The following is a 13,262-nucleotide window of genomic DNA, read 5'->3' as shown; positions in this document are numbered from 1 at the left end:
ATATCACTGGGGGTAAGGGCCACGCCCTTCCTCAGGATCGGCCTTTCAAGGCCAAAAATAAACCTAATTTCTTCTGTTATGTGTGATCAGTCCACGGGTCATCATTACTTCTGGGATATTATCTGCTCCCCTACAGGAAGTGCAAGAGGATTCACCCAGCAGAGTTGCTATATAGCTCCTCCCCTCTACGTCACCTCCAGTCATTCTCTTGCACCCAAAGACTAGATAGGAGGTGTGAGAGGACTATGGTGATTATACTTAGTTTTTAGAACTTCAATCAAAAGTTTGTTATTTTACAATAGCACCGGAGCGTGTTATTACCTCTCTGGCAGAGTTTGAAGAAGAATCTACCAGAGTTTTTCTTATGATTTTAACCGGAGTAGTTAAGATCATATTGCTGTTTCTCGGCCATCTGAGGGAGGTAAAAACTTCAGATCAGGGGACAGCGGGCAGTTGAATCTGCATTGAGGTATGTAGCAGTTTTTATTTTCTGAATGGAATTGATGAAAAAATCCTGCCATACCGTTATAATGAACATGTATGTATGCTCTACGCTTTAGTATTCTGGGGATGGTATTTCACCGGAATTACTCTGTAAAAGTACATTAAACCTTTTATTAGGTATTTTTCATGTTAAACGTTTTTGCTGGAATGTAGAATCGTTTGCATTAATGAGGTACTGAGTGAATAAATATTTGGGCATTATTTTTCCACTTGGCAGTTTGCTTGTTTTAATTATGACAGTTTCGTTTCTCTCTCACTGCTGTGTGTGAGAGGGAGGGGCCGTTTTTGGCGCTCTTTGCTACGCATCAAAAATTTCCAGTCAGTTACTCTTGTATTTTCTGCATGATCCGGTTCATCTCTAACAGAACTCAGGGGTCTTCAAACTTCTTTGAAGGGAGGTAGATTCTCTCAGCAGAGCTGTGAGACTTATATAGTGACTGTGATTTAAAACGTTGCTCTGTAATTTTTATGTTTAAAATTTAATTAGTGTTATTTTACTAATGGGAACAAACCTTTGCTAAAAAGTTGTGTTGTTTGTAAAGAGTGATGCTATAACTGTTTTTCAGTTCATTATTTCAACTGTCATTTAATCGTTTAGTGCTTCTTGAGGCACAGTACGTTTTTGTTAAATAAAATTGTAACCGAGTTGCATGTTTATTGCTAGTGTGTTAAACATGTCTGATTCAGAGGAAGATACCTGTGTCATTTGTTCCAATGCCAAGGTGGAGCCCAATAGAAATTTATGTACTAACTGTATTGATGCTACTTTAAATAAAAGCCAATCTGTACAAATTGAACAAATTTCACCAAACAGCGAGGGGAGAGTTATGCCGACTAACTCGCCTCACGTGTCAGTACCTGCATCTCCCGCCCGGGAGGTGCGTGATATTATGGCGCCTAGTACATCTGGGCAGCCATTACAGATAACATTACAAGATATGGCTACTGTTATGACTGAAGTTTTGGCTAAATTACCAGAACTAAGAGGCAAGCGTGATCACTCTGGGGTGAGAACAGAGTGCGCTGATAATTCTAGGGCCATGTCTGATACTGCGTCACAGCTTGCAGAGCATGAGGACGGAGAGCTTCATTCTGTAGGTGACGGTTCTGATCCAAGCAGATTGGATTCAGATATTTCAAATTTTAAATTTAAATTGGAAAACCTCCGTGTATTACTAGGGGAGGTCTTAGCAGCTCTTAACGATTGTAACACTGTTGCAATACCAGAGAAAATGTGTAGGTTGGATAAATACTTTGCGGTACCGGCGAGTACTGACGTTTTGCCTATACCTAAGAGATTAACTGAAATTGTTACTAAGGAGTGGGATAGACCCGGTGTGCCGTTCTCACCCCCTCCAATATTTAGAAAGATGTTTCCAATAGACGCCACCACACGGGACTTATGGCAAACGGTCCCTAAGGTGGAGGGAGCAGTTTCTACTTTAGCTAAGCGTACCACTATCCCGGTGGAGGATAGCTGTGCTTTTTCAGATCCTATGGATAAAAAATTAGAGGGTTACCTTAAGAAAATGTTTGTTCAACAAGGTTTTATATTGCAACCCCTTGCATGCATCGCGCCGATTACGGCTGCGGCAGCATTTTGGATTGAGTCTCTGGAAGAGAACCTTAGTTCAGCTACGCTGGACGACATTACGGACAGGCTTAGAGTCCTTAAACTAGCTAATTCATTCATTTCGGAGGCCGTAGTACATTTAACCAAACTTACGGCTAAGAATTCAGGATTCGCCATTCAGGCACGTAGGGCGCTGTGGCTAAAATCCTGGTCGGCTGATGTAACTTCTAAGTCCAAATTACTTAATATACCTTTCAAGGGGCAAACTTTATTTGGGCCCGGTTTGAAAGAAATTATTGCTGACATTACAGGAGGTAAGGGCCACGCTCTACCTCAAGACAAAGCCAAAGCTAAGGCTAGACAGTCTAATTTTCGTCCCTTTCGGAATTTCAAAACAGGAACAGCATCAACTTCCACTGCACCAAAACAGGAAGGAGCTGTTGCTCGTTACAGACAAGGCTGGAAACCTAACCAGTCCTGGAATAAGGGCAAGCAGGCCAGGAAACCTGCTGCTGCCCCTAAGACAGCATGAACCGAGGGCCCCCGATCCGGGACCGGATCTAGTGGGGGGCAGACTCTCTCTCTTCGCCCAGGCTTGGGCAAGAGATGTCCAGGATCCCTGGGCGCTAGAGATCATATCTCAGGGATACCTTCTAGACTTCAAATTCTCTCCCCCAAGAGGGAGATTTCATCTGTCAAGGTTGTCAACAAACCAAATAAAGAAAGACGCGTTTCTACGCTGTGTACAAGATCTATTATTAATGGGAGTGATCCATCCGGTTCCGCGGTCGGAACAAGGACAAGGGTTTTACTCAAACCTGTTTGTGGTTCCCAAAAAAGAGGGAACTTTCAGGCCAATCTTGGATTTAAAGATCCTAAACAAATTCCTAAGAGTTCCATCGTTCAAAATGGAAACTATTCGGACAATCTTACCCATGATCCAAGAGGGTCAGTACATGACCACAGTGGATTTAAAGGATGCTTACCTTCACATACCGATTCACAAAGATCATTACCGGTATCTAAGGTTTGCCTTCTTAAACAGGCATTACCAGTTTGTAGCCCTTCCATTCGGATTGGCTACGGCTCCAAGAATCTTCACAAAGGTTCTGGGTGCCCTTCTGGCGGTACTAAGACCGCGAGGAATTTCGGTAGCTCCGTACCTAGACGACATTCTGATACAAGCTTCAGGCTTTCAAACTGCCAAGTCTCATACAGAGTTAGTTCTGGCATTTCTAAGGTCGCATGGATGGAAAGTGAACGAAAAGAAGAGTTCTCTCTTTCCTCTCACAAGAGTTCCATTCTTGGGGACTCTTATAGATTCTGTAGAAATGAAGATTTATCTGACAGAAGACAGATTAACAAAGCTTCTAAATGCATGCCGTGTCCTTCATTCCATTCAACTCCCGTCAGTAGCTCAATGCATGGAGGTGATCGGCTTAATGGTAGCAGCAATGGACATAGTACCCTTTGCACGCCTACATCTCAGACCGCTGCAATTGTGCATGCTGAGTCAGTGGAATGGGGATTACTCAGATTTGTCCCCCACTCTGAATCTGGATCAAGAGACCAGAAACTCTCTTCTATGGTGGCTTTCTCGGCCACATCTGTCCAGGGGGATGCCATTCAGCAGGCCGGACTGGACAATTGTAACAACAGACGCCAGCCTACTAGGTTGGGGCGCTGTCTGGAATTCTCTGAAGGCTCAGGGACAATGGAGTCAGGAGGAAAGTCTCCTGCCAATAAACATTCTGGAATTGAGAGCAGTTCTCAATGCCCTTCTAGCTTGGCCCCAGTTAAAAACTCGGGGGTTCATCAGGTTTCAGTCGGACAACATCACGACTGTAGCTTACATCAACCATCAGGGAGGGACAAGAAGCTCCCTAGCAATGATGGAAGTATCAAAGATATTTCGCTGGGCAGAGTCTCACTCTTGCCACCTGTCAGCAATCCACATCCCGGGAGTAGAGAACTGGGAGGCGGATTTCTTGAGTCGCCAGACTTTTCATCCGGGGGAGTGGGAACTTCATCCGGAGGTCTTTGCCCAAATACTTCGACGTTGGGGCAAACCAGATATAGATCTCATGGCGTCTCGCCAGAACGCCAAACTTCCTCGCTACGGATCCAGATCCAGGGATCCGGGAGCGGTTCTGATAGATGCTTTGACAGCACCTTGGAACTTCAGGATGGCTTATGTGTTTCCACCCTTCCCGCTGCTTCCTCGATTGATTGCCAAAATCAAACAGGAGAGAGCATCAGTGATTCTAATAGCACCTGCATGGCCACGCAGGACTTGGTATGCAGATCTAGTGGACATGTCATCCTGTCCGCCTTGGTCTCTACCTCTAAGACAGGACCTTCTGATACAGGGTCCATTCAAACATCAAAATCTAACTTCTCTGAAGCTGACTGCTTGGAAATTGAACGCTTGATTTTATCAAAACGTGGTTTTTCTGAGTCGGTTATTGATACCCTGATACAGGCTAGGAAGCCTGTTACCAGAAAGATTTACCATAAAATATGGCGTAAATACCTATACTGGTGTGAATCCAAAGATTACTCCTGGAGTAAGGTTAGGATTCCTAGGATATTGTCTTTTCTACAAGAAGGTTTAGAAAAGGGTTTATCGGCTAGCTCATTAAAGGGACAGATCTCAGCTCTGTCCATCTTGTTACACAGGCGTCTGTCAGAAAATTCAGACATCCAGGCCTTTTGTCAGGCTTTAGCTAGGATCAAGCCTGTGTTTAAAACTGTTGCTCCGCCATGGAGTTTAAACTTAGTTCTTAACGTTTTACAGGGTGTTCCGTTTGAACCCCTTCATTCCATTGATATAAAATTGTTATCTTGGAAAGTTCTATTTTTAATGGCTATTTCCTCGGCTCGAAGAGTCTCTGAGTTATCAGCCCTACATTGTGATTCTCCTTATCTGATCTTTCACTCAGACAAGGTAGTTCTGCGTACTAAACCTGGGTTCTTACCTAAGGTTGTTTCTAACAGGAATATCAATCAAGAGATTGTTGTTCCATCCTTGTGTCCAAATCCTTCTTCAAAGAAGGAACGTCTTCTACACAATCTGGATGTAGTTCGTGCCCTCAAGTTCTACTTGCAGGCAACTAAAGATTTTCGCCAAACTTCTTCCCTGTTTGTCGTTTATTCTGGACAGAGGAGAGGTCAAAAAGCTTCTGCTACCTCTCTCTCTTTTTGGCTTCGTAGCATAATACGTTTAGCCTATGAGACTGCTGGACAGCAGCCTCCTGAAAGAATTACAGCTCATTCCACTAGAGCTGTGGCTTCCACTTGGGCCTTTAAGAATGAGGCCTCTGTTGAACAGATTTGCAAGGCTGCAACTTGGTCTTCGCTTCATACTTTTTCCAAATTTTACAAATTTGACACTTTTGCTTCTTCGGAGGCTATTTTTGGGAGAAAGGTTCTTCAGGCAGTGGTTCCTTCTGTATAATGAGCCTGCCTATCCCTCCCGTCATCCGTGTACTTTTGCTTTGGTATTGGTATCCCAGAAGTAATGATGACCCGTGGACTGATCACACATAACAGAAGAAAACATAATTTATGCTTACCTGATAAATTCCTTTCTTCTGTTGTGTGATCAGTCCACGGCCCGCCCTGTTTTTTAAGGCAGGTAAATATTTTTTAAATTATAATCCAGTCACCACTACACCCTTGGCTTCTCCTTTCTTGTTGGTCTTTGGTCGAATGACTGGAGGTGACGTAGAGGGGAGGAGCTATATAGCAACTCTGCTGGGTGAATCCTCTTGCACTTCCTGTAGGGGAGCAGATAATATCCCAGAAGTAATGATGACCCGTGGACTGATCACACAACAGAAGAAAGGAATTTATCAGGTAAGCATAAATTATGTTTTTCGTCCCTTTCGTAGAAACGGACCAGCCCAAAGTGCTACGTCCTCTAAGCAAGAGGGCAATACTTCTCAAGCCAAGCCAGCTTGGAGACCAATGCAAGGCTGGAACAAGGGAAAGCAGGCCAAGAAACCTGCCACTGCTACCAAGACAGCATGAAATGTTGGCCCCCGATCCGGGACCGGATCTGGTGGGGGGCAGACTCTCTCTCTTCGCTCAGGCTTGGGCAAGAGATGTTCTGGATCCTTGGGCGCTAGAAATAGTCTCCCAAGGTTATCTTCTGGAATTCAAGGGACTTCCCCCAAGGGGGAGGTTCCACAGGTCTCAGTTGTCTTCAGACCACATAAAAAGACAGGCATTCTTACATTGTGTAGAAGACCTGTTAAAAATGGGAGTGATTCATCCCGTTCCATTAAGAGAACAAGGGATGGGGTTCTACTCCAATCTGTTTATAGTTCCCAAAAAAGAGGGAACGTTCAGACCAATCTTAGATCTCAAGATCTTAAACAAGTTTCTCAAGGTTCCATCGTTCAAGATGGAAACCATTCGAACTATTCTTCCTTCCATCCAGGAAGGTCAATTCATGACCACGGTGGATTTAAAGGATGCGTATCTACATATTCCTATCCACAAGGAACATCATCGGTTCCTGAGGTTTACATTCCTGGACAAACATTACCAGTTTGTGGCGCTTCCTTTCGGATTAGCCACTGCTCCAAGGATTTTCACAAAGGTACTAGGGTCCCTTCTAGCTGTGCTAAGACCAAGGGGCATTGCTGTAGTACCTTACTTGGACGACATTCTGATTCAAGCGTCGTCCCTTCCTCAAGCAAAGGCTCACACGGACATTGTCCTGGCCTTTCTCAGATCTCACGGATGGAAAGTGAACGTGGAAAAGAGTTCTCTATCTCCGTCAACAAGGGTTCCCTTCTTGGGAACAATAATAGACTCCTTAGAAATGAGGATTTTTCTGACAGAGGCCAGAAAAACAAAACTTCTAGACTCTTGTCGGATACTCCATTCCGTTCCTCTTCCTTCCATAGCTCAGTGCATGGAAGTGATCGGGTTGATGGTAGCGGCAATGGACATAGTTCCTTTTGCACGCATTCATCTAAGACCATTACAACTGTGCATGCTCAGTCAGTGGAATGGGGACTATACAGACTTGTCTCCGAAGATACAAGTAAATCAGAGGACCAGAGACTCACTCCGTTGGTGGCTGTCCCTGGACAACCTGTCACGAGGGATGACATTCCGCAGACCAGAGTGGGTCATTGTCACGACCGACGCCAGTCTGATGGGCTGGGGCGCGGTCTGGGGATCCCTGAAAGCTCAGGGTCTTTGGTCTCGGGAAGAATCTCTTCTACCGATAAATATTCTGGAACTGAGAGCGATATTCAATGCTCTCAAGGCTTGGCCTCAGCTTGCGAGGGCCAAGTTCATACGGTTTCAATCAGACAACATGACAACTGTTGCGTACATCAACCATCAGGGGGGAACAAGGAGTTCCCTGGCGATGGAAGAAGTGACCAAAATCATTCTATGGGCGGAGTCTCACTCCTGCCACCTGTCTGCTATCCACATCCCAAGAGTGGAAAATTGGGAAGCGGATTTTCTGAGTCGTCAGACATTGCATCCGGGGGAGTGGGAACTCCATCCGGAAATCTTTGCCCAAGTCACTCAGCTGTGGGGCATTCCAGACATGGATCTGATGGCCTCTCGTCAGAACTTCAAGGTTCCTTGCTACGGGTCCAGATCCAGGGATCCCAAGGCGGCTCTAGTGGATGCACTAGTAGCACCTTGGACCTTCAAACTAGCTTATGTGTTCCCGCCGTTTCCTCTCATCCCCAGGCTGGTAGCCAGGATCAATCAGGAGAGGGCGTCGGTGATCTTGATAGCTCCTGCGTGGCCACGCAGGACTTGGTACGCAGATCTGGTGAATATGTCATCGGCTCCTCCTTGGAAGCTACCTTTGAGACGAGACCTTCTTGTTCAGGGTCCGTTCGAACATCCGAATCTGGTTTCACTCCAGCTGACTGCTTGGAGATTGAACGCTTGATCTTATCGAAGCGAGGATTCTCAGATTCTGTTATCGATACTCTTGTTCAGGCCAGAAAGCCTGTAACTAGAAAGATTTACCACAAAATTTGGAAAAAATATATCTGTTGGTGTGAATCTAAAGGATTCCCTTGGGACAAGGTTAAGATTCCTAGGATTCTATCCTTCCTTCAAGAAGGATTGGAAAAAGGATTATCTGCAAGTTCCCTGAAGGGACAGATTTCTGCCTTGTCTGTGTTACTTCACAAAAAGCTGGCCGCTGTGCCAGATGTTCAAGCCTTTGTTCAGGCTCTGGTTAGAATTAAGCCTGTTTACAAACCTTTGACTCCTCCTTGGAGTCTCAATTTAGTTCTTTCAGTTCTTCAGGGGGTTCCGTTTGAACCCTTGCATTCCGTTGATATTAAGTTATTATCTTGGAAAGTTTTGTTTTTAGTTGCAATTTCTTCTGCTAGAAGAGTTTCAGAATTATCTGCTCTGCAGTGTTCTCCTCCTTATCTGGTGTTCCATGCAGATAAGGTGGTTTTACGTACTAAACCTGGTTTTCTTCCAAAAGTTGTTTCTAACAAAAACATTAACCAGGAGATTATCGTACCTTCTCTGTGTCCGAAACCAGTTTCAAAGAAGGAACGTTTGTTGCACAATTTGGATGTTGTTCGCGCTCTAAAATTCTATTTAGATGCTACAAAGGATTTTAGACAAACATCTTCCTTGTTTGTTGTTTATTCTGGTAAAAGGAGAGGTCAAAAAGCAACTTCTACCTCTCTCTCTTTTTGGATTAAAAGCATCATCAGATTGGCTTACGAGACTGCCGGACGGCAGCCTCCCGAAAGAATCACAGCTCATTCCACTAGGGCTGTGGCTTCCACATGGGCCTTCAAGAACGAGGCTTCTGTTGATCAGATATGTAGGGCAGCGACTTGGTCTTCACTGCACACTTTTACCAAATTTTACAAGTTTGATACTTTTGCTTCTTCTGAGGCTATTTTTGGGAGAAAGGTTTTGCAAGCCGTGGTGCCTTCCATTTAGGTGACCTGATTTGCTCCCTCCCTTCATCCGTGTCCTAAAGCTTTGGTATTGGTTCCCACAAGTAAGGATGACGCCGTGGACCGGACACACCTATGTTGGAGAAAACAGAATTTATGTTTACCTGATAAATTACTTTCTCCAACGGTGTGTCCGGTCCACGGCCCGCCCTGGTTTTTTTTTTAATCAGGTCTGATAATTTATTTTCTTTAACTACAGTCACCACGGTACCATATGGTTTCTCCTATGCAAATATTCCTCCTTAACGTCGGTCGAATGACTGGGGTAGGCGGAGCCTAGGAGGGATCATGTGACCAGCTTTGCTGGGCTCTTTGCCATTTCCTGTTGGGGAAGAGAATATCCCACAAGTAAGGATGACGCCGTGGACCGGACACACCGTTGGAGAAAGTAATTTATCAGGTAAACATAAATTCTGTTTTTAAAAACTTTCCAATTTACTTCTATTAACTTTTTTTCATTCTCATGTTCTTCTTTGTTGAAGAGATACCTAGGTAGGTAGAGTGCACATGCCTGAAGAGCTACACAACAGGAAATAGTGCTGCCATCTAGTGCCCCTGCATAACATTGTTGCAAAACTGCTGCTATATAGTGCTGCAGACACGTGCGCACTCTTGAGCTTACATTTCTTCTTTTCCATAAAGGATAACAAGAAAACTAAGAAAATTTGATAATAGAAGTAAATTAGAAAGTCGTTTAAAATGTTATGTTTAAATCATGAAAGAAAAAATTGTGTTTTATGTCCCTTTTTTAAAATCTCCAAACATTATTGAAAACTAATTTTGTGGTAATTTTAAGATGGATTATTCAGTTGATCAAATATATATTTATTTTTCTCTTCAGAAACTTACTGAAGCCAACTTTGGAAATCGATCTTGATGATGTGAAGAAGCGAAAAATGAATTCTTCAAACACTAACCCTTCTTTTTTTTTTTTTTTTTTTTTTGTTTTGTTACTTTTGATTCACGTTTTGTACAGGGGTCAATAAAGGATATTGTAGTATAAAGTTATTGGAATATTCTATATTTCTTTTGATAAATTTTGTTTTATTAGTAAAGAAACCGACCAGATAGGAGTGGAACTATTTTTGCATATCCTTTTCTTAAAGAAAACTGCCTCAGGAAAATTCTATAAACCATTTACTGCTAGCTCTTTAATTGGATGTTAGTCAAACTGATATCAAAACAGTTTGATTTATATTTCTGTGAACTGATTCTGTGAAACTCTCATTAAACAGTGCAACATCATAATTCTTGATGTTGTGTTTTTTTTTTTTTTATATCAATTTAACTACAGAGATCTTACACCAAAATTTACCATTTTTGTTTACTGAAGATAAGAGTGGATTCTAGATATAACTGGAGAATGAACGGAACATTCTAGTTAACCGTTACAATATACTGTTGGCAAAAATGGTTCTAGCAAAAGCTATCATTGATTTAGTGATAGCTAAACTTTGCACACAAGCTGCAGAGCATACGAGAGTTCTCTTAGCAGGCACAAACTTGAGTGCTTGCAGCATAGAAAGTATAAATCACACGCACAGTAAATGCCATCATTGAATAGTGATGGCTTTAAAGTGATTGTTAACGTTCATGATAAAGTGCCAGGTTTTAAAAAAACTATTAAAAACAGGGGCACTTTCATTCATGAAAGTTTACATTGCACCAGATTTTACAAATACTTACCATCTCTCTCTCTCTTCCCCCCCCCCCCCCTGTTTCTTCATGGTGTACTTGCACAGCAATGACTAAACTGGCTTCCTCCAATCACTGCGTGGCCTCACCAGATGGACGCTCCTGGGGGGGGGGGGGGAAGCAGTGATTGGAGGAAGCCGGTTTCATCATTGCTGACAAAGTACAGAGGACCTGCAGGCGGGGAATCAGCGATCCAACGTTTCAGGAGAAGAAAAGTATATATAAAATCTGGTGCAATGTAAACTTGAATGAAAGTGCCCCTGTTTTAATAGTTTTTTAAAAACCGGGCACTTTATCATGAAAGTTGACATTCACTTTAACTAGAAGCATTTTTGCTCAGTCAAATATTGTGTATGTGTCGTCATCCTTATTATTATTATTATTTTTTTATTTTTTTTTGTTTCTCATTTTGTGTTCGTATACCACGTCTTGAAGATCTCTTGCCTTGGGTTACCTCTTTTTGTGCCTTGTGTACGTTTCTAATCCCATTCCTTTTTTTGATCCTGTTCAATACTGTATTGTGTGTGTGTGTTTTTAAAAACGGGGGCATACAAGTAGTAATACATTCCAGCTATTAACATTTCTATTAAATCAGTAGACAAACTGCTATGTATAAATAGACTAACTTTATTTTCAAATCGAATACATTAGCTAAAAGTTTAACTGTAACCTTTACTCCCCACCTCTTTTTGTATATAGCCAATTTGGCTACAGCTTATCTGTCACGTTATCATTTAGCTTCTCTGTTTAGATCAATTGTTTAAATTTTTTTTATTAAATTTATTTAATCAAGAGCAGTTTAAGACTAAATGCCCATTTAAGTATATTTGATTACACATTTGTGGTAGACCCTCCTTTTTTCTTTGTAGTAAAATGTGTACAAGATTATCCCAGTTATCCCAAGGAAACTGAGGGATTATAGGAATGTAGCTGTCGGCTCTTCAGACCTTCATAACATTGTTAATATTGGGACGCTCTGTGATGCTGGATAAGTAAACATGTGTGTGGTTTTGTTTTCCCAAAAAGGGGTTGATTCTATATATTTAATTTTTTTTAAGGCAATGTTTCCCTTTTAGGCAAGGAAGGCCCCACCACTCCTTTTTTAAAGGCCCTTATTCATGTTTACATAGCTTTTGTGTTTCAAGATTTGGTCATAATAATTTTAAACTATAAAGTGTTATTAAAATTAAGAACCAAGTGTATGATTTCTATTTCTATGGGCAATGAGCCATAATTTTTGTTTTTACTTGAGTTACTTAGGACACTAGCTGCCATTAAATATATATTTGCTAGTTTATTCATAACCCAATGCTGCTTTTTTCTACAATGATCAACTTTTTTTTTTTATTTAAATTCTCTAATGTTCCAGTGATCTACAATTTTCATCTTTCATAATTCAAGTTGGCCATGTGTTGTCAAATTGTACGGTTTGCCTTTTTTCCTGTCTAAGCTGAGCCATATATACAGTGTGTATGTTTTGCACTTTTCATTGTTGGGACATTTTATTTCACCAAACCTAAAATGTGTGTTTGTTAATTTATTCTCTTAGGACTGCAAACATTTTGTCAACAGTGTAATTTCCATGTATCATTTTATTTTAAAAAGTCTTTAATTTAACAGTACTCATTCTGGTTATTCAGTATTAATGTTTGGATACTACTGGCTTAAAGGGATATGAAACCCATTTTATTTTTTTCTTTCCTTCATGATTCAGAAAGTAGTAAATTGGAAAGTTGCATGCTCTTATCACTTTGCTTCATTCTCTTGGTATTGTTATTTGAAAAAGAGGATTGTAAGCTTAGGAGCCGGGCCATTTTTGGTTCAGAACCCTGTGTAGCGCTTGCTGATTCGTGGCTACATTTAGCCACCAATCGGCTTGTGCTAAACCAAAAAATGGTCCGGCTCCTAAACTTGCATTGCTGCTTTTTAAATAGATACCAAGAGAACGAAGAAAAATTGATAATATGCAATTTTAAGCAACTTTCCTATCTGTATGATGAAGGGAAAAAATGGGTTTGATATCCCTTTCATTTTTGACCCTTTCATTTTTTTAAATATTTATTTCATTATACTTTTGTTTCAATTGTGTAAATGGTTTCTCAACAGATACAATGTATTTAATTTATGTTCATATATCTCATGGTGTGTATCGCCTTTTTGATTTGTAAATACAGATTTGGCATTTTGCATTTTTGTGTCTGTTCTTTTGTGTGTGCGAAATTTGCCTGGTTTTTATGTACAGGGTAGTAGTAAACTACAAAAAGGATATGTTGCAGAAACCAGTACAAATGCCATGTTCTCAAAGCCACTTGCATTTGTTTATCCAGGTCTAAGAGCGAACTTTAACAAATCAGAAAGGTAATGATTTTCTGATATCACAAAACCAAATATTTAAAGGGATATTAAACAATGCTCCTTTTGGTAAAAAACAAATATGTTAAATATAAAAAGAAAAAGATTGTATAAAAAAATGCAAATAACTTTTGTTTTCTTGCAAAATTAGCACTTTTCAGTGT

The 13,262-nt window shown here is 41.4% G+C and overlaps 1 protein-coding gene across 1 annotated transcript in view; it reads left to right on the top strand.

Moving 5' to 3' along the window:
• The window catches only part of ZNF217 (zinc finger protein 217), a 34,550-nt gene extending 21,615 nt beyond the window's left edge, over positions 1–12,935 (top strand). Inside the window, exon 6 of the mRNA XM_053694099.1 lies at positions 9,893–12,935. The gene's annotated coding sequence lies outside the window, so the exon portion shown is untranslated. The remainder of the gene's footprint in view (positions 1–9,892) is intronic.
• The last annotated feature ends 327 nt before the right edge of the window (positions 12,936–13,262 follow it).

The sequence above is a fragment of the Bombina bombina genome, chromosome 1 (genome assembly GCF_027579735.1).
Source record: "Bombina bombina isolate aBomBom1 chromosome 1, aBomBom1.pri, whole genome shotgun sequence".
Lineage (NCBI taxonomy): Eukaryota > Metazoa > Chordata > Amphibia > Anura > Bombinatoridae > Bombina > Bombina bombina.
The sequence above is the reverse complement of the archived record's forward strand: the minus strand, read 5'-3'. Positions and strand labels throughout refer to the sequence as shown.